General features: G+C 36.1%; 1 long non-coding RNA gene across 1 annotated transcript in view; it reads left to right on the top strand.

The window, feature by feature from the left end:
• The window catches only part of LOC138697131 (uncharacterized), a 51,931-nt gene extending 25,121 nt beyond the window's left edge, over positions 1-26,810 (top strand). Inside the window, exon 3 of the long non-coding RNA XR_011331531.1 lies at positions 25,698-26,810. This is a non-coding gene — a long non-coding RNA (uncharacterized lncRNA). The remainder of the gene's footprint in view (positions 1-25,697) is intronic.
• The last annotated feature ends 486 nt before the right edge of the window (positions 26,811-27,296 follow it).

Consider the following 27,296-nt stretch of genomic DNA (forward strand, 5'->3'; position numbering starts at 1 on the left):
GCAATAATTTTATTGCTCCATTCTCAAATTCTAGATTTATAAAATATAAACAATCGTGATGTTAATTGATGCAACGCTTTGGTGACTTGGCCCACTATGGCTCAAAACATAGTGAAGAAATAATCTGAGCTAAAAGTGACTAGTGTCACCTACCGACGAATGCTTGGAAATTAAGACTTGATCTATCACTGCTCGAAAAAGATCCAACTTCAGACAATCAGAAAATGAAATAAACTCAATGTATGAAAATTTGTGACTTAATCCACTTTAGCTCTGAACGCCTCAAATATTGATGTTTCAAATAAGTGATTACAATGTGTTAAGCCTTGTGATACATTGAAGGCACATACATTTTTTTTTTTAAGATTAACACTTAATAGCATTATGCCAGTTTGTTCGTAATTTTCTACATTAAATTCTAGACTGTGTATGGGAATATTGGAGAGCAAGAGAGTTGATGGGTTTATTGAATGAAAAAACTCAGCATTAGTTAACAGCATTAAATTTTATATGTTATTGAACATATTTAATAAGCTGCACTGATTAAAGAATTCATCCCAACCTATCTCTATCATCTACAACTGAATTTACTTCCTTTATTGTATGATTTGTAGGAAGTCGTTAAAAATGTACGCTGGTATGCATTTGCTCTTAATTTGGAGTATTAATCAAGATTATTTAGAGATTTAGTTTTGCATAATTAGAAATAAGGATGGTAGAACAAGCCAGATAACTCTTCCTGCAATGATATTCAGTACAGTAATCGGGCATTGCTGCTTAAAATAATGTTATGTTCTAGTAACAAATGAAATTATGAAAGAGGTTAATAGCTGGTGAGGGAATCTTTTAATTTCTCTGATGTTGATAATGAGATCGTGAATGCAAATGCATTATAATAATATATTGTTGGTTATATTGCTAAGAAGACCTGTGATGCTAAGCAGTGTGTTAGTTGTCGTGTAGCTCTTGCAGACAATGAAAAATACTTACAAGAGGGCATAACATTTATGTTCAAGGAATATGAAAAAGTTATTTATACATCCGCCTGTCATAAAGGTGACCATGTAGGTCCGGAAACAATAAAAAATGCATTTATTTGAATATGTAACATCAGTGGCGGCTCGTGAACTTGTGGATTGGGAGAGCTGCATTAGATTTTGGTACATACAAATTTCACTTTTTGATACCATTACTAATAAGTATAGGACAAAAATAAATGCACTACATAACGAAAAAGCAAAACTTCCTGACTTCGTTGGGAGATGTCTGTGGCATCATTTGCTAATCGCTAAAAAAAAAAAAAAAAAAACTAATACCATCGATTTCAGTCTGAATTTCAGATCGGCAGACACTCAACTTGCAATCTACTTGCAATCAAACTTATGTGTCATAGCTTCAACACATTTAAGTAAATTCGCAGAATACTTTTTGAACATGTTTCGTGTACTTTTAATCAAGTGTGGAGTGACAAAAAAATGCCACAATTTTCCAGTCATTTACTGTAAAGGAGGGCTGATCTGTAGTAACTCCCAATAAATGATACGCTTTTTTATTGTTAGAGCCCTGATTAAAAACAGTAGCTACTACTTTTAAACCAATGCTTCTCAGCTTCTCTATTCCTTTGCCAATGAGTTCAACTAATGTATTGCCAGGGGTGCTTGAATGTGCTAAGAAATAGTCTAGAACTTGTTTGTTATTACTGCAAATACGTCTAACTATAAACACAAGACCTTGGTTGGCAATTCTATCTGATGAATAATTGCTACAATATCTCTCGAAGCCGTCTACGATGTCTTCATTACTATTGTAGCACAAGTTTGCTTTTAAAGACATTTCATCCCACATAAGGCAACACAGTTTGTCAGTCTCAGCCATCTTACTACAGGCATTCCTTAGTATGTCAAATAGTTTATCATTAAAACCAATATCAGTGATATACTTTTGCATTACTCTAAGCAATGTAGATTTTCAAGGGAAATTTAATAACTTCCTAATCATCCTATAGGAACTTGGGCTCTGTAAATAAATGTTAAGAGCCTTTGTTTTCATTTTCGGTGACCACTGATTTCCTCTGTACACACCGTCCATCTGAAGAGATGCGTTTTCTTACCAGTTCATATAATGGCCCAGGAACCTTACTCTTTATACATGCAAGGGCAGTGTGTATCTTCGGTTCTTTCTGGGAAGTCTTGAGAACTCTTCCTCTCAGACGATGCAATTGTACTCAAAGACTGCGAATCTTTCTCCTCTTCGGCATTATTATCAATCTCCTCATGGTCTCCAGAGCTCGCAGTGGGTTGAGCAGCCTCTTCCCACTCCATGTGACTTGGCCCTGCAGAATCTGTATAAAACAAAACAGAAAATATATAATTATAAACTAACAGTAGGAGTAAGCAGGCCTATAACACCACAAATAGTTATGGGGTCTACTAAGCCCAATATGGGACTACATATCTTTTCCTATAAATAACAATTACAGAATCTCCAATTATGACAGAATTTATGAGTATAGTTCTGAAGCATTGAAATTGCATATCGTTGGCTTACTTTAAAAATCTTGTGACTGCATTTCAGGAAATTGCACAAAAGAATTTATTATTTTTATACCTCAGCTAACAATTGTTATGCATTTGTTGTACCGGTATACAAAATGTAGAAGCATTTTCATACTAACGAGATGTTATCAGCAGAAGCATTTTAAAAATAGTTACACAAAGATTTCAACATTCTGGAAAATTTGGACTTCGTTTTAGATACCTAAAAAGTATACGATTAAATAAGTTACCTTGACTTGATGGAGATAGCCTGAACTTTGCAAGGTATGACTTCTCTATTCAGATGTGTCCTGAAGGTACTTGTGAAATACTTATCTTCAAAGTGGTCCGCACACACCCGAAAGTTGTACAATTTCTTGAGCACATTCGCCATTAGGTCTTCTCTGCCAATTGCTTCTAGCCATGCCTTGCATCTGAAATCAAAAGGGAGAATAAAATATAAATATAAATGATGAGCACAGCAACACCATTTCGTGGTACTTTGTAAAATCACTCGAATAAGCTAGAAAATGAAAAGAAACTGCTCCAATGACCTTAAAGGTACAATACTAATTATTACTCCATTTGTAACGCATTTTTGGAGAAAAACACTCATAATTTACGACAATATTTTAATAGCAAAGCAGAAAAACTTGCAAAATTATAATTTAGAGAAACAGAAATAATGTCGTTTGCAACGTTTTCTCGCATAGCTATTCATTTGTAAAAATACGATGTGAATCAAACAAATTTAAATGTAGGCCTAATAAAAAATTAATATTGTTAGCCTTTTCATATGCTGAAAATTTGTAGTAAAATGGTGTACTACCGTGGCTTACTGCATCTGTTCATCGGGTAAGTTATTGTTAATTTAGACGAATACATATTACATAAATTAATATATACACACACCTAAATAACTTAAACATTAGTATCTGGCAATTCATGCAATTCATCATGATGCACGTCGCTAGGAAAATCTACAATAAATAAAATTAGTTTAAATGATAATATTAATACACTGTAAATGAAAACTCACCTTTCACTATCTCCCGGTATTTTGAAGAAACGTTGGCAATTTCTTCGGGTGGCTGTCCATCCGATTCTTGCACTCGAAATATTCGCATTTAACATGTGATGGCATTTTTAATATAGCACAACATATCAAACAAATTCAGAAATGTCTTCCCTCTTCGCCTTGCTTGTCGGGACTGACAACTTAAACCAAAAGCACGCATACTCATTTTCCATTTCTTGGAGTCTGATTTCAGTGGCGGAATGTTGGTAAGAAACGATGGTAGCTCTCATAGTGTTGGGTAAAGGAGTTTAGGAGCAGTTAACAGGGTAAAGGATAGGAATGAGCCCCTCTGTTATATTTCTAAGCCCTCTTGCAGAGGATATAGCTGTAAGACAGTTACGGGGGATTAAGCGAAGTACAAAGGGAACTAACCAAGCCCTAGTTTAGCCCTGTTTATTTATTATTTTTTTAGTTTTGAATGGTTTGTTTTCTTTAATTTAATTTGAATGATATACAACATAATATATTATAAAGATGGCTGATATGAACTTAATTTCATCGTTGTATTAATTCCAATGTTTTATTGTTTGAGAAAGTTCAATGTTACTGTGTTTTAAGTTTAGCTTTGGTTTGTTTCTTTAACTTTGTTTTGTATAAAATATAATTTATTGCATAACAAAGATGACTGATATGAGCTAATTGCATTGTTGTTGGGTTTATTAAATGATACATATTTGTTGTATGTTTTTTGTTTTCTTAAGATGGCATACTTGATATAATAATCGAAAATATACTGTATATAATCGATACTATGGAATACTCGGGGTGGGTCCTATAATGGATCTGTTCCAATGATAGTGTTGTGATGTCGAAAATCTGTTTTGGTCTCGTCTTCAATATGGATTCTGAAGGATTTGGGGTTATTTCCAAGAAACCGTCGCTGAACGATTCACATTATTTCCAGGTTAGTTGAATCAACTCCTCTAGTGAGTGATATAAATCTTTAAAATGTATTTCTCTTTTTGTCTGCTAGGTGTCTCTCCTTTCTCTTCAAATCTTTTCTTCTTTTATACTTCACTCTACTCTACACCCTTTTTACTCCAATCCTGCCATCTAATTTATGTATCTCGAATTACATTATAGCCTACATTACAACATCATATAAATGCAACTTTTTACTTACTTTGATTTAGACGAGACAAGATTCGAACCTGGAACTTCCTGATCTATAGCACCACCCCTTAGGTTAATCGACCAAGTTAAACAGAAAATTCGATTAACCTGATATGTTATGATAGTGTCTTTTTGGAAATTAAAGTATGTATTTTAGAATTTATTGTTGTATCGAAATTATTTCCGATGTGGCAGAAGGACGAATATACAATATATTTAGACGAAAATTTTATGAAAATTGTATCATTATAAGCCAATATTGAATAAACAATTCTCGTGACGTCATTGCTATAGCAACCTTATAAACATGCATTGTTAGTAGAAGTGCCACTTTCAAGTCATGGCTTTTAATTTACGCAAATTATATGAATGTTGTAGAGATATTGAAAGTTGCATAGAGTTCTGTGTCGTCCACAAATTATTGCCCAGCAAAGAAAATATCAAGTGTATTGATTGTGGAGCCGAAGGAAAAGTGGTGCAGCAGAAGAGAAGTAAGAATAAAAGTGTGCCGTATTGCTTGAAGTGTAGTAGTTAGTTGTGCGATAGCAGTCAAGACCTTGTTTGAATGTAATAAACTGACTCTTGTCCAGAGTTTAATGTTCATTTATCTCCAGCTACTCCATATAAAGATCTTTGACTCTGCAATCAAAGCCGAAGTCGGTGCCAATACTGTTGTGGACTACTATAGATTTTACAGGGAAGTTTGCTATGTTATCATTACTAACAGTCAACAGAAGATTGGTGGTGTAGGACCAGAGCTCGGCAAAATACTGACATCCAGGTATTTCAAATATAAATTCAAAATAGCCTACTTCAAAGAATAGTATTTGAAATACAAATACAAAATACTTTTAAAAAATTAGGCCTAACCAAAATACATTTGTATTTCAAATAATCAATGCAGTATATAGGCCTAAAGAAATAATATTACTAAAAATCTAAAATATTATATTAACATTAAAAGTATTTTTACCTCGGAAGTTTTCTATAAACACTGTAACTGAACAGTCAGCAATGAAAGTATGCTACATGTGAATAATTACTGCTCCCTTTCAAAGAAATCAGTTTCTCAAGAAGTTTATCAGATAAGGATCCCCTTGCTTGTGAAAGAATAAATCCTGCAAAACAGAACAGTCTTTCTACAGGTGCAGACGAACACAAACTTGTATTATACTTTATAAAAGCTTGTTTCACTGTTGGGTAATTCTCTAGAGTGCACAGGGTTGTCCCTTTGCTGTTTAAGAATTGTATGAAAGCTCATACTCCGCAGTAGACAAGTTCTTTTCTTTTTGCTTTTCAAAGTCTGTTGCACTTGAGTTGAAAACATAAGAATTGTTTTCATCGTCTGAACTAACCAAAGGTGTAGCAGAGAACTGCTCAGCTGATTCCACACACATATTCTGTATCCTCTTCTTATCATTTGGTGAGGCAGTGTCAGGTAGCCATCCATTTTAAATGATGGGTGGAAGCAAGCTGTCATAGCTCAATTGCTTCTGGGGTCAGATCAACATCGCTTTAAATCTTGATGAAAGCGAACTTATTAGGATTGGAGTTACTTGGAATAGATAGCAGAGTTTAGTAGGTAACAGAATATGTAATCTGTTTTTGAGGGAAATTAATGTGGACAAAAGTTGGCCGTAATAGCACGTCTTCTCATTTTGCATTAAATCAAGGGCTACAGCAGTTGGTTATCCCAGTGTTTCACATATACTGTTTGTATCACGTTTGAATTGCAATATTTGAGAGATTGAGTCATGAAGAGAATTCCATCGAGTTGGGCAAGGAAACTGTAATGAATATTTCAAGACATCTGATATAATTTCTGAGGATTTGGGTCTCCTAGACGCATTCCATAATGCTGAACATTTAGCAAGTGTTGGGTGATGGATCCTTGATGCTGTTGGAGATTTCTTTATGGCATTAACACTAGGAGGACCGGACCCGTCATTCTGCTGGGTACCACGTATTTAAATAATTATTATTCGAAAGCTTTTCATCCTATGACTCCCACAATTTACGACTTTTATTTTATCTTTGTGATGTATGATTCCTAAAAATATTGGATTTTTATGACTTTTCTAAAGGATGTTACAAGCAATTACTACTAGTAGCAGCATCGCCCGTCATTCTGACGGGTTTCAAGTTTCAGACCGGCCATGCCTGCATACCAGATGCGGTTCAAATTTTTATTGTTGCAGCAATGTTTAGATTTCATTCGACTCTGTGAATGATTTATGACTTCGGCAGGTCCTTTGTCGGTATCTAAAAATAAAATATTGCTCTCTGAGTGTGTGTTGTTTTGACACGTGCGCGCTGTTTTCGTCGGCGAAAATTCAGTTTCACAAGGGCAGCCTCTGTTGACAAACGTTATTTGTCAGAAGAAGAAATCGACTATTTGATGAATATGTCTGGTAACGACTCAGAACATGAAGATCCCCGTAATCTGTGCGAAATTGACGAAATCCACGAATTATGTGAAAATCAAAGTACAGACCACGCTGATAAGGACGCAGATTATGTTCCTAGCAGAGATGAAACTAGTGACTCTTCAGATGGAGATTCATCGCATGTGAGGCAAGATAACGAGCAACCAGAACAGCCAGCTGATACTTCATCTACAAAGGTAAGTTAGGCTATTTAATTTTTTATTATTAGATACTTATTATTATTATTATTATTATTATTATTATTATTATTATTATTACCATCATCATTATTTATTGTTATTATTTATTCGTTGTCGTATTATTATTATTATTATTATTATTATTATTATTATTATTATTATTATTATTTTCATCACCATATTTCTTATAAATACCAGTAATATGTTACTTCAATTCTAATTACCACAACAGCAATGTGAAAAAATCTTTGTAACTCTAGTTCCTGGATTGAATTGTGTCTCTAACATAAAAGTATATAATTTATTAATTATGTTTTCAGCTGCTTCATTACCACTGGCTCCTAATGTTCCAACTACCAGAGGTGGCCGTGGCAGAGGCCGAGGACGAAATTGTTCTCAGGTAACAAACAATCCTGTCCTAGGAAGTGTTGAGACTGCTGCTGATGGGACACAATGGATGTTATTCCTCCACAAGCTGCACCTGGAAGAAGAGCACGACAGAATATCGTGGCAGAAGTCCCTGGACCTACAGGCCATGCGAAGAGGTCCGTCATAAATGGTAAGCACTCGAGTGCATGGAAACTTCTAATTGATGACTGCATGCTTCTGAATATAAAAAGATGCACTGAAAAAAGAGCATGTCAGGAATTACAAGATGACAGCTGGACCATTAGTATTGAAGCATTGGAAGCTGCTATTTCTCTTATGTATGTGAGAGGAGTATATGGCGCAAAAACTTTCTCCTAAAATTGTTATGGTCGCAGGTTTGGGGACCAGCATTTTTTCGAAACGCCATGAGTAGACATCAATTTAGTGAAATTTTGAGGTTTCTGCGATTTGACGAGAAAGCCACATGATCTCAGCTGCTACTCCTATATGCAATACCTTCATTGCCAATTGCTTGTTATGTCACTGTGGATGAACAGTTGTTTCCTTGCAAGGCTCGCTGCCCATTCATACAGTACATGAACAGCAAACCAGACAAGTTTGGAATAAAGTTTTGGCTGGCTGTTGATATAAGCTCTAAATACTTGGTGAACGGTTTTCCTTACCTTGGTAGAGATGAGGAGCGTCCTGCAGTGTACCGTTAGCAGAACATGTTGTAATGCGTCTGGCAGAGCCCTACCTTTCTAAGGGAAGAAATATTACATGCGACAATTTCTTCACGGCAAAATCTTGGAGAAAATTTGAAACACAATAGTATTAGCATAGTCAGTACACTGGAAACGTGTAGACGGGAAGTTCCTCCATCTGCAAAATCACCTACAGTGCCCTTGCACAGTACCACTATTTACAAGTCAGGTGACATGACCCTAACCTCCTATCAGTGTAAAAAGAACAAGAATGTACTCCTGTTGAGCACAATACACAACACAGTTACCATCAATGAGCAGCATCAAAAAAAGCTACCTGAAACAGTGATGTTCTATACTGAAACTAAGTGTGGTGTTGACATCGTAGATCAAAGGGCTCGACTTTACACTGTGAAATACGGATGCCCTAGATGGCCTATGCAAGTGTTTTTCAATGTGCTGGACCTGCCGCAATCAACGCATGGATTCTGTACAGAAGGTAACAGGTGACAATGTGTCTTGGCACCAGTTCATATTCAAGTTGAGAGAAGAACTAGCAACCAGATATGTAACCACTAGACCACCAGCCCCTCTTCCTGAAAGAATTCTTCAGCAGAGCAATGTCCGCAAGACATGTCAGAATGGAGGATGCAGAGGGAAGAACAGAAGTGAAAATCAGTGTCGAAGTGCTTTAAGTATGTGTGTGGACCATGCTTAGCAAGTTCCGAGTGTGCCTGTGTAAGGTGTTGTGATGCAGCCGGTGGCTTTGAATAAACAATCATGAAAGGAAGCTTATTTTTGTCGTTCTTGTTTATAGTGTAATGCATAGTGTTTAAATATGGAAATTATTTCTTTCATTTTTGTACTTAGATTTTTTAAGATGAATTCAATAGTTACTGAAATTTAAAAAATGTCATATCCTAGAGAAATCATACATATACTTTAAAAGCATTAAAAAATTATATAAATAAACATTCCTATTCAAGTGTTAAATATTTGGAAAGAAAACCTGTTAAACCTGCACCCGTCAAAATGACGGGTCCGGTCCTTGTGGGTAGACAGTATCTCTGGTCCTCCTAGTGTTAAGGAAATCAGTTGTGGCAAGAAACGTAAGTGTATGGCTAGCACATATGAAATGGGTAGGCAAATAAGACAAAAGTTCATTCTTCAAATCCAAATCCAAAACTTGAAGGACAATAAGAAGAAGAAAGTATTTTGAGTATTTGAAATACAAAATACATCAGTTTTATGCATTTAAATACAAAATACTTTCGAAAATCCTTACAAATTACGAAATTCAAAGTATTTCAAATACTGTGTAAGAAATGTAGTTGAGGTGAACGAATCACACTTATTTGTTAACAAAACACGAAAAGGAAGGCAGGACACCAACTGTTTGCCATTCACTTGGACGTGTGCCCCTCACTGTGGCTGTGGTGTGGGCATCTGTTTGCTGAAGTCAATGAAGATATGTTACACAGCTCCCTTTCTGGAACTCTTGTCAAATCTTTTGTAACAGGGTGTTTACAACCTAGAGCATATTCTTACTATTCCTCTGATGTTAATATTTTCGTTAGCAGTGTGAAGCTATTGTTTTCCAGGGTTTCCTCTGTTTATGTTTGGATCATTCACGTTGCCTTTGCTCTTTACAAGATTTTGATATCACAGTGTCTCCAGTCTTCTGGGATGGTGCTGGATGAAAAACATTCCATCAGCAGTGATGTCCGGGTGTCTAGGAGTAGCTAGGCTGATTGCTTTATGTGCTCATTTGGACTGGCTGTCTTATTTTTCAGTTGTGTGGTAGTATCCTTCACTTCCATGTAATGGGTGGATGATTTTGAGTTCCTCTCTCCTATTTTCATTTTTGTGTTCAGTCTGTTGCTTTCTTGCCATTTTGTGAGAAGTGCATTTCCTGTATAGGATGTGAATTCCTTTTGTAGGGGGCAAGGGTTTTCTTTTCTGGGCAGAGAAAGAGTTTTTTATGTCTTCTGCTGCCAGATTAGCCTCATTTTCGCTATACTCCGATTTAGTTGTCTTTTGGAGAATCTTATGTCCTGTGTTTTTTCGCATAATTCAGTGGGTCCATTTTTGGAGGCTCTGCCTCTATGAAGGACGTTCAGTTGGCCTTACATATCTCCGAACACTCTTTGTTGAACCAATGTTCGAATTTTATCTTGCAGTTGACTGTGGAGATACTCTGAATGTCTATTGCCATCTGGGTTTATATGTATGACAGCTTGCTATAGCATCACAGTAGACATAGACTCTGACAATTGATATGTGGTTCGTTTTAATTACGACGACGTTTTCTTCTGTATGGATTTTTATTGGTTTCCAATCCTCTCGTAAAAGCAAGAAACTTCACTGATGCGTACTATCGGTGACACACATCATCTGCCCTGAACCTTGGAGAAGTTAGGGGTGATTGTTTTGAGGGGTGTGAGGCTAACCTTGGAGCAAGCGGCTGGCTAACGGTACTTTTCGGGCGAATACACTCTGCTTAATGGGTCATTCCAAGAAAATGCGACATTTTCACGAAAAATAAAAATCTCACGAATCTCTGCTTGTTATATGTCATTTTTTTTCGTTATGATCCGAATTTTTTTAATCTGACAACACTGATTGTGTAACAACACGTAAGTGGGAGAAAAAGCGCCAAGAAGTTTGTGGTTTAAGAGCGCGAAATTATCTATTAGAAGTCACATATTTGAATGCACATTTAAGGCAAATAAATAATTACTTATATATGTTAAATTCAATTAATAATGAAGTACTGACCTTTGTTAATAATTATAATGCATAGAAACGTAAAACAATGATTATTTCGTGCTTGATTACAATTATTACAAAGAAAGGTTGAGAGTTTGTGTTTCACGCTCAAATGGACATTTGTTTATATTTCTTCAAAACCATTTCATTTTTTAATGTTTCATAAATGTAAAAGTGAGGCACATCATACAACAATCAACTTCTACATCTTGATTACACGACTTTTAACATTGTATCACTTCGGAATATGTATTTTATAAACTTTCTTGTGTTAAATTTCTATCGTACCTGTTGACATGTTTCGACCTTTTATGGGTCATCCTCAGAACTAGTCGTTGTTGGTCTTGGCGCCTCTTGTTTTGTTTCCTGTGAGGGTGCATTCGTGTGATGTAGTGTAGAGTCAAAGAGTGTGTGTTTTCCGAGTTGAGTTGTGTGTTGAGAATTTCATTGGGGTTTGGAATTGAACGGGTTACATCAGCTTCTTGTCTATGCGGATGTCGTGAATATGTTAGGAGAAAATACACAAACGATTAGGGAAAACACGGAAATTTTACTTGAAGCAAGTAAAGCGATCGGTTTGGAAGTAAATCCCGAAAAGACAAAGTATATGATTATGTCTCGTGACCAGAATATTGTACGAAATGGAAATATAAAAATTGGAGATTTATCCTTCGAAGAGGTGGAAAAATTCAAATATCTTGGAGCAACAGTAACAAATATAAATGACACTCGGGAGGAAATTAAACGCAGAATAAATATGGGAAATGCGTGTTATTATTCGGTTGAGAAGCTTTTATCATCCAGTCTGCTGTCAAAAAATCTGAAAGTTAGTATTTATAAAACAGTTATATTACCGGTTCTTCTATATGGTTGTGAAACTTGGACTCTCACTCTGAGAGAAGAACATAGGTTAAGGGTGTTTGAGAATAAGGTGCTTAGGAAAATATTTGGGGCTAAGCGGGATGAAGTTACAGGAGAATGGAGAAAGTTACACAACGCAGAACTTCACGCATTGTATTCTTTACCTGACACAATTAGGAACATTAAATCCAGACAGTTGAGATGGGCAGGGCATGTAGCACGTATGGATGAATCCAGAAATGCATATAGAGTGTTAGTTGGGAGACCGGAGGGAAAAAGACCTTTAGGGAGGCCGAGACGTAGATGGGAGGATAATATTAAAATGGATTTGAGGGAGGTGGGATATGATGATAGAGACTGGATTAATCTTGCACAGGATAGGGACCGATGGCGGGCTTATGTAAGGGCGGCAATGAACTTCCGGGTTCCTTAAAAGCCATTTGTAAGTAAGTAAGTGTTTTTGTGTGTCTGTATATTTCATATTGTTCTAATGTGTTTAGTTTCTGGCTTTTTGGTTGGATGTGTAGTAATTCCATGTCTGTGTTGATGTCTCTGTAGATCATTTGAAACACGTTACAAGGAACACATCACAGCCATAACAAAATTAGAAAACACCTCCACATATGCAGAACATCACAAATGCTAACCACACCTACAAAGACATCAACACAGATATGGAAATACTACACATCCAACCAAAAAGCAGAAACTAAACACACTAGAACAATATGAAATATACAGGCACACGAAAATACACCGCAATGAAATTCTCAACATACAACTCAACTTCGGAACACACACACTCTTTGACTACACTACATCTCACGAACACACCCTCACAGGAAACAAAACAATAGGCGCCAAAACCAACAACGACCAGTTCTGAAGATTTCCCATAAATAGGTCGAAACATGTTAACAGGTACGATAGAAATTTAACACAAAGTTTATAAAATACATATTCCGAAATCAACTTCTTATATGGACAACATTTTGATTTATGTACAAACGAAGAAAAATGTTATGTTCATGTGTGACCAAATTTTATCCTAAAATCCAGTTACAATTGTTATTCTTATTGGAAGTCTTTATGCCTAAACATAATTAGTAATGAAATTTCAAATACTTATTGTTGATTTAGATAATTGTGTGTGTGTGTGTGTGTGTGTGTGTGTGTGTGTGTGTGTGTGTGTGTGTGTGTGCACACGCACCTGTGCGTTTTTTTCAATGTACATATACTGTAGGTTAAACACTCTTGAAAATAAGTGTTCCATAACTGTTGTAAGGGGGAAAAGAACTGGTCACGCTACCCCATTATCTCCTGGCCTAGTTGCCTCATAAATGGTGCCTTCTTGGTATCACTTGTGAGGTTCACACCTTTCTTTGGACAGTTGACTAAACAATAACAATTGTTGTCAAAATATAGTGTGTAGGCCTAAAATTAGCATAAAACATTTAATTTATGCCTAGAGTTCGTATAAAATATTTATTATTTTTTAATTCCTTGAATTAAAAACTTACAAAAATTGCTTTATGTTAATTTATTTCATATAAAAAAAAAACAAGCTTATACAGTACATTTTTATGGTAAGTAGATAGCCACCATACTAGGCCTATGTATAAATAAATTGACGTGATTATTGGCACATTAGATAAATGGTACTAAATTTCTGATATTAATTTAAAATCGTTTTATTTAATAACATCAATTAACTCACCCTAGGTATCATTTAGCAATTCTAAAACATAGGCCTTTTTAAATCTATAGTAGTTGTTCTATTGATATAAGTGTTTATACATTTTGAACATTTTTTGATAGTATTTTCAAGAATTAAGTTGGGCTATTACTTGATTGGGTTTTTTCCGAGGTTTTCTCCCACCGTAAGGCAAATGTCGGGTAATCTATGGCGAATCCTCGGCCTCATCTCACCAAATACCATTTCGCTATCACCAATCCCATTGACACTAAATAACCTAGTCGTTGATGTAGTAAAAAAATGACATCAAATATACAGGTGAAGTTACAAAAGCTTGTGGTGGCGAAGAAGTGAAAGTGTCTGTGATGTCCAAGGAAGGGAAGTACTACAAATGGCTGACACATTGGTATATTCGTCATGACATTATACAGGAAATATCACCACATATGGTTGTAAACCGTGGACCGTGCATTTTAGTGTAATCTAGTGTTGTTTTGTATAACAAGAAGTGTAGGCATAGTATACAAGTCTTTAGAAGAAGTAATGTATTATACTTACTTACTGGCTTTTAAGGAACCCGGAGGTTCATTGCCGCCCTCACATAAGCCCGCCATTGGTCCCTATCCTGAGCAAGATCAATCCAGTCTCTATCATCGTATCCCACCTCCCTCAAATCCATTTTAATATTATCCTCCCATCTACGTCTCGGCCTCCCAACTAACACTCTATATGCATTTCTGGATTTGCCCGTACATGCTACATGCCCTGCCCATCTCAAACGTCTGGATTTATTGTTCCTAATTATGTCAGGTGAAGAATACAATGCGTGCAGTTCTGTGTTTTGTAAATTTTTCCATTCTCCTGTAACTTCATCCCTCTTAGCCCCAAATATTTTCCTAAGCACCTTATTCTCAAACACCCTTAACCTATGTTCCTCTCTCAAAGTGAGAGTCCAAGTTTCATAACCATACAGAACAACCGGTAATATAACTGTTTTATAAATTCTAACTTTCGGATTTTTTGACAGCAGACTGGATGATAAAAGCTTCTCAACCGAATAATAACAGGCATTTCCCATATTTATTCTGTGTTTAATTTCCTCCCGAGTATCATTTATACTTGTTACTGTTGCTCCAAGATATTTTAAGTTCGTGATTTAGCAGTTACATGTACTAAACAAGTGTCTTAATTATATGGAAAACAACTGAATGCATTTATGTCATTTGGCACAATAATATGAACATTTTCCATTTTGGTAATAAATCAAGTGGCATACAGTATTTCATATTTTTTACATTATTAATTATTCCTATTCATTAAGAATTTGTGTTAATATTTAGGAATGCTTATGTTAAAAGACAGTAATATATATTTTATGAACTACTAAGTATTCAATTAAATATCCAGCAAAGATCATAGTTAATTACTTCAAAAATGTTACGTGTGTAACTATGGAATGACCCTAATCCCCTTTTTAGGCCTATTTTCTTCAAAAAACATTTCTCTCCATTTATATGTGAAAGATGGAGGTGAACATTTGTTTTCTCTGGTTAATAGAATTGCTGATGTAAATATATATTCAAGGCTAAGACGTAGCAATAAAATTTTCGTGTGTAGAGTTTGCATATATATATATAGAGAGACTAAGTGTATCTCTAAGCGTATCTGTATATAGCAACTAAATTTAGACTTAAGTGTACCTACTCATGCCGGCTCCTAAGAAAAAGAAGGTAATTCATTCTCAAGTACGTGAAATAATAGCGAAAGTAATAGAAACGTGTGATAATGAAGCCAAGAATAAGAGTCTTACACATTTAGTTACTCAGGCACTAAACACGCAGCATATTACTGCACACTGGTTTGTCTGAATTACGTTAAAACAAATTAGAAAAGAAAATTAGGAAAGAAACTGGGATTGTCCCAAAGAGAACTGGAAGGGTTATTGTCAACATACATTAAAAGTGGAGAGCCAATATAGATTTCGGCATAATACTGTGCCTGCAGTAGTGGATAATCTGATTATTTCTTTGGATAAAGAAGACGATAGTGATGATAGGAGCAATGATGATGATGATGATGATGAAAGTGATTCAAAATTAGCTACCTACTCCATTGTAATGCGACACAGAATTGGTCAGTCAATGTTTTTATAATGCATGCCACATTGTATTTCTATTTTCAAACTTTCTCTCTCTCCATCCACCCCCTCCACTACTATTACGAAACTACCCCCAACTCCGCATTCCTTCCAGGGCAGATGAGCTGCCTCTTTGATTTCCTTGGGTGAGTGCATGAACTGCATAAAGGCCTGGTAGATCGACTATATTTACTAGCATGGTTTCTGTTAGCATTATAAGTCTTAGTCTTCAGTAATGTCCTTTGACGACATTGTGAGGGCGTTTTTTAATCCTATGTTGTACAGCATTATTCAGTTGGAATTTGCTTAAATTTGATTTCTCCTCAAAGTCATGCGCCATTAAACTGTTGTTGATGAAAAATGAATTGTCTTACATAGACTCCCTTTGGCCAGAAGTCTTCTTCAGTGATTCTGTCATACTCTTCGCTTTACCTGGAAGGACGTTGTTTATACCTTCATGGTTTTCAGCTGGATTATAATTATTGTTCTCCATCTTGACTGGTGTTCACAGTCATGAAACTCGAATCATTTAATGTTGCCTTTGTGATGACCAGTAAGCTTCGTTCTATGTAGTTCGGTCAGAAAAGACAGTAGATAATAAGCACATGCTAGTCATGACTACACTTAATAAACAATTCTTATTGCAGAAGACTTTTTCTACAGTATTTTGATACGAAGTTAATCCTAAAATGACTCCCTGCAAAGGGTCAGTATGCAGTGCTTTTAATTGTAGCAACAACCAGGAGAAAACGCCAGAACTCTGTAAAATGATTTTGATTTACTTTAGTGTGTATGTTAGTTGGAATTTTACACTATACATACTGTTATCCAGGTAGACTGCAACTAAATCTCACTGGAATGTCTCAATGACCACTTTACGAAAACTCACCGTACAATCCCTAGCTCCATCAACAAACAGCAAACAATTGCTGAACTTTAATCTATGGACCATCTCCTCAAGAGAAAAATTTCACTTTTCGTACATTACACAATCTGACGTGAAGAAAGCCTTGAAAGGAAACACAACTACCTACAACAGAAGGACCGGACCACGGCAACATTTCGTTATTAAACAAAATAATGGAGGTAATATTACCGACTGTGACTCACATTTTCAATGCCTCAATTATGACTTCGACTTGCCCACAACAATGGAAAGTCACTTTTGTCCACCCACTTCCCAAGACTAAACCACAGACATCTCATGACCGTAGACCTATCATCATTCTGTCTTATCCAAAGCATTGTACACAAGCAACTGACAGACTACTTAAACGAGTACAAACTTTTCTACTCAAGTTTCAGGGTCAGACATAACACAAGTGTTGCATTACTTAAAGTCATGGAAGATCTGTGTGAGGCCTGGGACAGACGTAAATTGACAATAATGACTTTACTTGACTTCAGTTCTGTAGACGTTGACCTGTTAATCTGTAAACTCAGACGCCTACACCTAGAAGAACATGTCCTGTGGTTTGCCTTTCACCTTAATGGCTGCCAACAAAATGTGATAGCTGGAAATTGTTCTTTCTCTTGGCAGACCGTGAGGTTAGGGGGGATCATTTCTTGGGCTTCTATTATTTTCAGTCTATACAAACTACAATCTTTAAAGTACTGGTACTGCCGACACCATTTCTACGCAGACGACCTTCAAATATACATAAAATTCCACACTGACAAAATAAATTATGCAATATCTAAAATTAATGACGATCTCGACTCAATTTGGATATGGACACGGAAATTCCGACTTAAACTAAATCCATAAAAATCACAGTCAATAATTGTGGTCATTGACGTTTGTTAAGCACTATTACTATATCAAATGTGTCTCCGATTAAAATAAATGGCACCGAAATTCCGTTCAGTAAGTAAATGAACCTTATATGGATAAAAGTTTAAATTGGAACATTCAAGTTGCAGAAACTTCTAAGAAAGTATTCTTACTAATCCACTTGTTTAACCAATTGAAGAACTTTCTTCCCTTTTTCCTGAAAAAGATTTTAGTGCAAACACTCATGATGCGCCACTTCAATTACTGTGATATTCTGTTTACTGGTCTAAGTGTTACTTTGATGCAGAGACTGCAATGTTTTGCCTGCAATATTCGCCGGGCTGATCACATAACACCATCCCTCGAAATGTTGTCCCGGCTCCATCTAGAAGATCACAAAAAAATCCACTGACATTTCCTCTTCTTTCATGTATTGCATTTCTCCACTCTTGTCTATCTCGTTTTCAAAATTGATCCACCACATAATCTAGACACACGATCACAGCACTCCTCAGCATTGTCCTTGCCGCCGAACATCCTCATGCTCATCTTCTTTCAATGCGGCTGTTCCTCAACTCTGGAATTCCCTACCGAGATATGTCAGACATCAAACCAATTTAAGAATCGACTAAGGAAATATTTTTCAAGCAGTTCTCGTTAATAATAGTTGTTTCAAGTTTCCCAATGTTTAATGGTTATACGGATAAATGTTTAAGTCACCATCAACCAAGTCGCAAGCACGCTGTGTTACTTCTGTGCGCAAGGTGCAGGATCTTTGTCGGCGCAGAATGTAGTGCACTGGCAGCCTGCTTGCCTCTGTAATCTGTAGTTGAGTTTACCATTACGCTGTAGATGATTGGATAGTAAAGAAGAATACATCATGCACTTTGATAAACAGCTTGTGCCAACACTAAATTACGCCTAAAGCCTAATAGTACATTATGCATCGAGCCTATAATGATAGTAATTAAGAGGCGAGTATGTTTGTTTATGAAACGAGCGCAAGTAAGTTTCATAATTTTCATACGAGCATCTTAATTACCATTATAGGCAAGTTTCATACGACTTTTTATGCTCGACCATATTTCTAACTTGAAATTATTCAGAAGTATTCATTTTATTCATATCTAACTGAAGAGTGGAAGTGACCTTGTGCATCGCTTGTAAATTGTGAGATGTGCGCAGACGCGAAAATATTGATTTTTTCCGAGGAACAATAATGTCATTGACCTTGTTATAATCTACAGAATAACTTACTTACTTACTGGCTTTTAAGGAACACGGAGGTTCATTGCCGCCCTCACATATGCCCGCCATTGGTCCCTATCCTGAGCAAGATTAATACATTCTCTATCATCATATCCCACCTCCCTCAAATCCATTTTAATATTATCCTCCCACCTACGTCTCGGTCTCCCTAAAGGTCTTTTTCCCTCCGGCCTCCCAACTAACGCTCTATATGCATTTCTGGATTCGCCCATGCGTGCTACATGCCCTGCCCATCTCAAACATCTGGATTTAATGTTCCTAATTATGTCAGGTGAAGAATACAATGCGTGCAGTTCTGTGTTGTGTAACTTTCTCCATTCTCCTGTAACTTCATCCCGCTTAGCCCCAAATATTTTCCTAAGCACCTTATTCTCAAACATCCTTAACCTATGTTCCTCTCTCAAAGTGAGAGTCCAAGTTTCACAACCATAAAGAACAACCGGTAATATAACTGTTTTATAAATTCTAACTTTCAAATTTTTTGACAGCAGACTGGATGATAAAAGTTTCTCAGCCGAATAACAACAGGCATTTCCCATATTTATTCTGTGTTTAATTTCCTCCCGAGTATCATTTATACTTGTTACTGTTGCTCCCAGATATTTGAACTTCTCCACCTCTTCAAAAGATAAATTTCCAATTTTTACATTTCCATTTCGTACAATATTCTCGTCACGAGACATAATCATATACTTTGTCTTTTCGGGATTTACTTCCAAAGCTATCTCTTTACTTGCTTCCAGTAAAATTCCCGTGTTTTCCGTAATCGTTTGTGGATTTTCTCCTAACATATTCACGTCATCCGCATAGACAAGCAGCTGATGTAACCCATTCAATTCCAAACCCTCTCTGTTATCCTGGACTTTCCTAATGGCATATTCTAGAGCAAAGTTAAAAAGTAAAGGTGATAGTACATCTCCTTGCTTTAGCCCGCAGTGAATTGGAAACGCATCTGACAGAAACTGACCTATACGAACTCTGCTATACGTTTCACTGAAACACATTTTAATTAATCGAACTAGTTTCTTGGGAATACCAAATTCAATAAGAATATCATATAGAACTTCTCACTTAACCGTGTCATATGCCTTTTTGAAATCTATGAATAACTGATGCACTGTACCCTTATACTCCTATTCTTTCTCCATTATCTGTCGAATACAAAATATCTGGTCAATAGTTGATCTATTACGCCTAAAACCACACTGATGATCCCCAATAATTTCATCTATAGCCTATATGGAGTTAATCTTCTCAAAAGAATATTGGACAAAATTTTGTACGATGTCAACAAAAGTGATATTCCTCGAAAGTTACTACAGTTAGTCTTGTCCCCCTTCTTAAAGATAGGTACGATTATGGACTCCTTCCATTGATCTGGTACAATTTCCTTTTCCCAAATAGCAAGTACAAGCTTATAAATTTCTTTAGATAATGCGCTTCCACCCTCTTGTATTAATTCTGCTGGAATTTGATCGATACCTGGAGACTTATAATTTTTCAGATTTTCTATCGCAATTTCGACTTCAGAAAGTGTGGGTTCGGGTATAAATGGGTCAGCAGTTTGTATTTCAATTTCGTCCCGATCATTTGTATTTGGCCTATGTATATTTAGTAGTTGTCCCAAATAGTTTTTCCATCTGTTCAGGATTGAATGAGCATCTGCAAGCAAGTCACCATTCTCATCCTTGAACATGTTTACCTTTGCCTGATATCCATTCTTGAATTCCTAACATGAATAACATGAACTAATTTTGATATAACCTGGAAATTGATTTAGAATTGGAAAACGAGATGACAAATAATTGAATTTATTTGAATATTATTTACAATTAATGCTAATTATTATAGTAACAGAACATAACCTTCTGCGACAGTATTGGATTTCCAGCCTCTGTGACGTTTCCCTCGTCTTTCGATTGCATATCCGAGAATAATCGAAAACCTGAACTTTAATGAATAGGTGTACTTTAATGACATGCATTAAAGGACTGCTATCAGGTGTATAATTACTACATTCGGCATGGTCGAGCATAAACAACTAAATGTAAATAGTCTACATTATAGAAATACAAATACATTGAACCAATATAACTATAATTGTAGCATATACTTGCAACATCTTTTTAAGTGTAGTTATATAAGAAGGAAACAATACATTGTCAGTGAAAGTTAGCAATTTATAAATAAAGGTCCTACACACTGGGCATGTTGTAAAATATAAACAAAACATATTGACAAATTCAACGATAATACTGGAAAGATGGTTTCAAATTAAAGTGATCTAAATTGTGCAATGGATACATATCTCAATTAAGAGTCACACTTTCAGATTTAATCGGCACACACTCTTGCTTTTTGACATCTTTTGGTTTATACGAAATGAACTATATTTGGACATAATGAAACACAACTCTGAACCCGTAATGCACACTTTAAGTTATGATCACTGAGGGTGGCTCTTTCAGGGCCTTTGTTACGTTTCATAGCTGAAAATGAAGCTTCACACACAGAGGCCGAAGCAAACATTGAAATTAAAGCTGCCTCAAGCCTATGGAGACGAGGGAATCTTGATTTACGAAATGGGCTGTAAAAGTCTAGCAAACTACGTCTGTTCCTGTGACTGTCAGCCAGCTCAATGGCACATTTCAAGTTGTTTAGTTCAGTTGGACATCTTTGGGAGTATCATCAATATTTATTGTAAACAGTATAGCAAATAGATCGAAATCCGTTTTTAGGCGACTTAAATCTTGAAATCTGTCTTCAAAGTCATTCATAAGAAAACAACTGGAGATTTTCAAGATAACGGCCCGTCTCTAAGAAATCAGAGTCCTGGACCACACGTGCCAACCTGAGAATGACCAGAATCGCCATTGGACAGTCGACATTCCCATAATGACAGCATATTGTTTAAAGCTTGATACTCCACAACATAATTATCTGTGATCAATTTGTATTTTCCAGCTGTGCAACAAGTTCTCCACTCATTTCCAGAAACAAATTTATCTCTTCCAATAATTCGAAAAATCTGCACAGAACTTTGCTACATTCCATGAAGTCTGTTGCTTCCCATTCAGAATTAAAATTGTTTGTTGGTGTCAGAGGCCTTCACTTTAACGCGTTTCTTTCCATGATAAACAGGCGTCGACCTACGAGACGCCTCTACTACCGAGAAGATACTGTACACGTTACTGCTCCACTCGCACCGTGCTCAGTCAGTTGGTTGTCAATGATTTGAGCTTTCTCATCATTATTATTATTTCTTATCAGTGGTTATTAAGTTACTGTCTCACAAACATTACTTATCTACTTATGGCTTTTAAGGAAACAGCAGGTACATTGCTGCCTCACATAAGCCCTCCATCGGTCCCTGTCCTGTGCAAGGTTAATCCAGGCTCTCATCATATCCCACCTCCCTCAAATCCATTTTAATGTTATCCTCCCATTTACGTTTCGGCCTCCCCAAAGGTCTTTTTCTCTCTGGCTTCCCTCTAACCTTCATTGTTTACTTTTACTTTCATTATTCACTTTCATCTTGTTTTACGACCTAGATATTACTGTAATAACTACTGTAACCTTATTGTATTCAATTAGAATTGGAGTGTGGCTGGGTGGAAGAGAAGGCCTACTGGCCTTAGCTCTGCCAGATTAAATAAATAAATTATTATTACCGTAATATGGATAACATTACAGTACTGGTAATGCTGTAAATCTCATTTTGGGTTTTCTATAGCACACGACACTGAAGGTTTTTTTGACAAAAAAAAAATGGAAAAATGGTGTAATTTTCAGAGAGAAGGTAGACCTAGTTAGGAATATGAAGAATTCATATAGGACGTCAGTTGGCTTTAAAACATTAGAAAATAAACTGACCGGCAAAAAAGTGGATCACTTTGTAAAAATCGAATCATCTATAATAAACCACCAATTTAGAGAGAGTATTATTAAATTGAATAGGTTTTATGACCAAAGAGAAATGTATTCATAGGCGGAGTTATGATGGAGGGGCATGGGGGGGCACTGCCCCCCAAACTTGTCTAAACTCTTTCTTTTATTAACGTTACAAAATATTGAATTTTCTTTTGTTTATGATTAAGTTTTTGCGCTTAAATTGACGAGTTAATGTCTTCAGATCATTGTCTGGACAATATTTATTTTAAATTTTTGAATGTATAAGAATTTCTATACCTCATTTGTGGAATGGAAGCATTGTAATGTTTCTTTTGTAACATCCTGTACTCGTGTGTTAAAAGTCTGCAGGTGTTCAACCGCCACAGAGAAATATGAATAACATATTGCACAAAAATGCAGAAAAAAGAAAAGTGATCCGAGTATAATGTGTAAACTTAAAGACGGGATTAAATAAAATAATTCTGTGGTGTTCAGATAAGTCATTTTTTTTTTTTTTGTGCAGATGGAATTTTGTTCCCCAGATGAACACTCAGTTAAATTATACAAGTGAGTGTGCAAAAATCAAAAGAATACTAGCAGTTGATGTGTTTTATTTGTGTAGAAAGTTGTTTGCAATAAGGGTTCCAAGTTTAATTTTAATTTGTCTCCAAACTCATTTTTATGACTTGTCTCCCTGTACCCAAACAACACAAAATTAGATATCTTCAGGAAAGCTAAAGATAAAAATATTTCCTTTAGCAGTGATACCGGTACGTAGTTTTATTGATGTATGCATGTGTTTGTGTACAAGAGAGAAAAAGAGGGAGATTGTTTTAAATTATGCCCTATTATAATTTATAGCAGATCTACAGTTCAAGCCCTATACTAATAAATGGTCATAATCTGATACGCTGTACTGTACCACGGTCAAGCTACAATGAGGGGAGGACGTAATTTTTTTTTAGTAGGTTATTTTACGAAGCTTTATCACCATCTTAGGTTATATAACGTCTGAATGAGGTGAAGGTGATAATTCCGGTGAAATTAATCCGGGGTCTAGCACTGGTAGTTACCCAGCATTTGCTCATATTGGGTTGAGGGAAAACCCCGGAAAAAACCTGAACTAGGTAACTTGTCCCAACCGGAAATCGATCCCGAGCCATCTAATTTTGCTGCCAGATGCGCTAACCGTTACTCCACAGGTGTTGACGGGAGGACGTAAATGATGACACCATAACTGCGTTATGGGAATTCTATGGTTTTGCTTTGTCCCCCAAGGAAACTGTTCTCTCTCCGCCTATGGATGTATTCAAAATTTTTGGAGATGAACATAATGTTATAAAATGCCAGACCACCTCGTGAGCCACTTTGTATCCCTAACCTTTAGACTGTATGATTTATGATTTTACGACACAGACCAGTAATGAAACTTTCATGTTTTACAATTGTGTGGTGGCCCTATTAATGAATTATCAATGCATCGCACATTGTCTGTCGTAAATCAAAATGTTTCTTCAGTTTCTGTTTTCAATTTGATAAGTTAAAATGCCTCTTATTTGAGACGACATTGCGAGAGCTGTCATGTTCGTTGAAGATGGATGAATCATTCTTTATGCGGTTAATGCTATCGTAGAAGCATTCTATGTGTCCTACAGTGATTCTGTGAACTGGGAACCAACCTCAGACAACCAGAATCAGGCCGTGGTAGATCTACATCAACCAAGGAGGACAGGTTTCTGATTCTCTGTATCTTGCAATATCTCCACACGACTGCGGTCCAGGCCGGAAAGCATCTCGAAACAGTGAGGAACATCACTGTGAGGAGAGAAATGGTACACGAAGACTCCAGGAAGCCAATTTGGCCTCAAAAAGACTGTAATTTCACCATCAGCACAGGGCAGTGTGATTACAGTGCATGCGTCAACACCAGAATTGGACTGTGGACTAGTGGTCAATGGTGCCGTTCACGGGTGAATCGCGATTTTGCTTTCGGTTATCTGATGTTAGAGAATGAGAGAGTGGGGAGCAATATTTGCCTTGCAACTTTCCCGAAAGAACGCTGTTTGGATGATTCTGTCATGGTTTGAGCGATATCAGTTTTTGAACTCAAGCAAAACTTGTTTTCGTCGATGGAGGCGCACCAATATATAGTGGAGGTGTTAGCGGACCGTGTAATTCCCTTTGCATAACCATCCCCCTCCATGCTGCTCACTGCCTTCGTGACATCGGGATGCAGCCGGACTTAAATCCTATTGAACATCTGTGCATATGTAGGAGAAGTGGAATCTCAGGATCTGGTGGTTAGCATGGAGGACATAATACGCGCACAGTAACAGTTACAGTGGCTTAATCATTTGTTAATGTAAGCCACAAAATGGATTACTTGAAATTTTGTGTAAATTACAACACTTTAGAACTTAAAATAAACTGCATACAAAAAGCATTTTGATGACAGGATGAAGTGCACAGGTTACATGTTTTTTTCATTTTACAATATGCCTTAGTCAGAATGAAGAAAAAATAACCTAAAGCATAAGCTATAAAATGATTATAGTTCTTTAAAATCTTAGGTGATCCACTTTTTTGCTGGTCAGTGTAACTAAAAATTGGAAAGAACTGATCAGTGTAGGTAACCTAAAAGTGACTGTTTAACACGCAAAATAAAGAGGTAGAACACTTAAAAATGAACGCAAAACGTACATTTCACTTCACTTAGTATATGCAAGGCATACCAAAAGCCTAAACTAACCTGTCACAGATTTCCACACTACAGAACTTAGAAAAATGCAAGTTGGAAATTTCAGTGTCACGTGCTACAGAAAAGCCCTCGTGTCTATGCAGACTAATCTAATCTAATGCTTTTTTTTTTTTTTCAGGAACAGATTGTGCTTGATAAACCTTGGAAGGAAATATTTAATGGATAAGAGTATTGACTATTTATATAATAATATAAAACTGTGCTCTAATCATTTCGAAGATGGGCAGTTAGGAACACTAATAGGAACAAGTTAGTGTGGAATGCTGTTCACACTGTTCGATATTCCTAATCCGCCTCCTCCAGTAAAAAAGAAAATTGAGCACCAGAAAGTATGAAGTATTGCGGAAAAAGTTACTTCAATCCTGTAATGGTGACTCTTTACTGCAAGATTGTGCGTCAGCTGAACTTGATGACTTTACCAGTGATCTCTCAAATAAAATGTGTGATGCTTCCACACAAACAGAGCTTTCTTTGAATGAAAATGACATGCTAGGTATGTTACGAGAAAAGTATGAATATAAATCATTAGAAGTTGCTTGGCTCTGGAAAAAATACAAGGAAGTCAAGAGAAATCGGTGTGTGCGTGCAGTTTCAAGAAAAGGTACAGAAAAATAGACAAAAATGCAGTGCTAGTGGATAGTTAATGTTAGATGTAAATGTATTACATTTCATTTATTGATAAGCAGTGTACCTTTGTGATAAAGAAGAAGTCAAAAGATGTACAAAATTATAAGTAGACCTACATAGCCGCCTGTCTAGGCTAATACAGTTTATAAGAATAAACAAGTCATGAGTTGAGTAGGAGGTATGAATATGAAGAAATTTTATCAGTTCTATTCTGAACCTTTTTTCAAAGCTTTAAGATAATTAGGCAGTGCATTGAAGACCGTGATGAATGAACAGTGAACTCTTTGTTTATGTAACAGACTAACAGAGGACAGATGGAGATAGGATTTATTTCTTCCATTAAAATTATAAATGTATTGATTACTAAATACTAAAAATATCGTAGTTTGTAACATAAAACACCATCAGGGAAAGAATGTATACTCACAAAGTGAGGCCAATACCATATTTCTGTAGTTTAGAAAATAGGCTATTTTAAAGATATGATATGAAGGCCTTGATGATGTTACAAACATATTTGTAACCAATATAGTAGCCATATTGAATTAAATACAGTCTCCATTTTTGTAATAAATTTTATGAAATTCACATGATGTAAAATATAATTACCAACAAAACTTCCAAATGTTATATACCACAACATAACCGAAAAAGCCATACATCACAAAAAAAAATCCTGTTGTTTTCATAAATTTTCTTGTGTGTTCCATCCCATTTGAGCTAGGTAGGCTGTCTCTCTTGCTTTGCTTAATGCATTATGCAGTGGAGATGGTGGCAGCAGAGTGGCTGTGGTCTCGTTCTGAAAAATGTAAATTTAGATAGACCGCCATATTGTCAGATGGAGATGCTAAAAATCGCAACATTTGGCTCAACTCAACATTTATGATGATACCAAATTATGAAAGAGGACTGCATAAACCATGTCGCCAAGCGCATGGGCACAGGACTGAGAAATTAGATCAGAGAGTGGGAGGTAAATGCATAACACTTGGAAGAAGAAAGCTGAATGGAAAAACAATTTCATCTCTCACTAATTACCAGGGAACGGATTTATATGGACTAAAAATATATGAAATATGTAAATATATAT

Source organism: Periplaneta americana, chromosome 3 (assembly GCF_040183065.1).
Source record: "Periplaneta americana isolate PAMFEO1 chromosome 3, P.americana_PAMFEO1_priV1, whole genome shotgun sequence".
NCBI lineage: Eukaryota > Metazoa > Arthropoda > Insecta > Blattodea > Blattidae > Periplaneta > Periplaneta americana.